Raw genomic sequence first — 1,284 nt, forward strand, 5'->3', positions numbered from 1 at the left:
GTGAAAATTTTGAACCCCTCATCGGCAGGTGGGGGCAAGATTTCTGGTAGAGGACCAAAGTAATCCCACCATTGGGAGAACCAATTTGGGAATTGATAATTGGTATTTTTCTTGAAATGAATGAGCCAAGAATGTCTGTTCTGATTATTTTGTAACCAAAATACTCTTGTCCAGGCATCCACATAATCCCAATAAAAATATCCTATCGGGTCATAAGGATTAGAGAATTTTTTTGTATTGTTTGGGTTTTTACCAAATTGATTAGGGGTGAGTACTTTTAGAATTTGAATGGTTGAATGAGTTATGTTGGTGGCATCTTTAGGATCTTTGTAATGTTTTATTGAGACTAAATCTGAATCAACTAATATGAATTCATAAAACTGTCTGGTTTTGTTCAAGGCTGTTGGTCTAAAATGGAATCCTGGTGGAAAGACTTTAGGAATAACTTTAAAAGGTGATTTTTCCCAAAATTCGGGTTCCATTAGAAGGACAGATGAGAACTTGTTTTTTGAAATGTATGTGGATGGTTGTTTTAATTGAGTGTTGACAGGCTGGGTTTGGTTTGATTGAGGTGGCATGGTTTGGGCAATTATTTTTCCTTTTGGATCATTGCAAATGATTTTTTGAGTTGCCATTTGTGAGATAAGTTTGGTAAGGTCTATTTCATCTTCATCTGAGCTGTCACATATGTCAGCCCAGGATTTTTTATGGAGTTTTGTAAGGCCTGCATCTTGTAAGGCCAACAAGATTTGGATTGGGAAGGCATAATCTGCCTTTGTTTGTTTGGCTGTTTAACTACTTGGGGGTTGAGTAGATGACTCAACTACATTTTTTGTGATCTGAGTAGATGACCCAGTTGGCTCTTGGGTTAAAGGGGAAGGTTGTTGGGTAGATGACCCAGTTGGGGTACTTGACCCAGATTTATTAGTCGGCCCAGGAAGGGCTAGGCGAATACCTCTGCCTCTTACCGAGGCTAATGTTGCCTTTTTAGGCATCTTTCCCTTGATTATCTCCCTGCAAATATTCATGTGTGAGAAAGTCAGGGAGAGAGTTTGAGTTACCCATGATATGCTCAATGTCGAAATCAAAGACACTTAAAATTGCTTGCCATCTGGCAAAAATTTGTTTTGATGCAAGATTTTTTACATCATTTTGTAACACATCCTTAGCTGATTTGCAATCAACTCGGACTAAAAATTTTTGATTGAGTAAGTCGGATTGAAATTTTGTGATGCATAAAACAATGGCTAAAATTTCTTTTTTGAATGTGGAATATTTTTGTTG

Source organism: Arachis duranensis, chromosome 9 (assembly GCF_000817695.3).
Source record: "Arachis duranensis cultivar V14167 chromosome 9, aradu.V14167.gnm2.J7QH, whole genome shotgun sequence".
NCBI lineage: Eukaryota > Viridiplantae > Streptophyta > Magnoliopsida > Fabales > Fabaceae > Arachis > Arachis duranensis.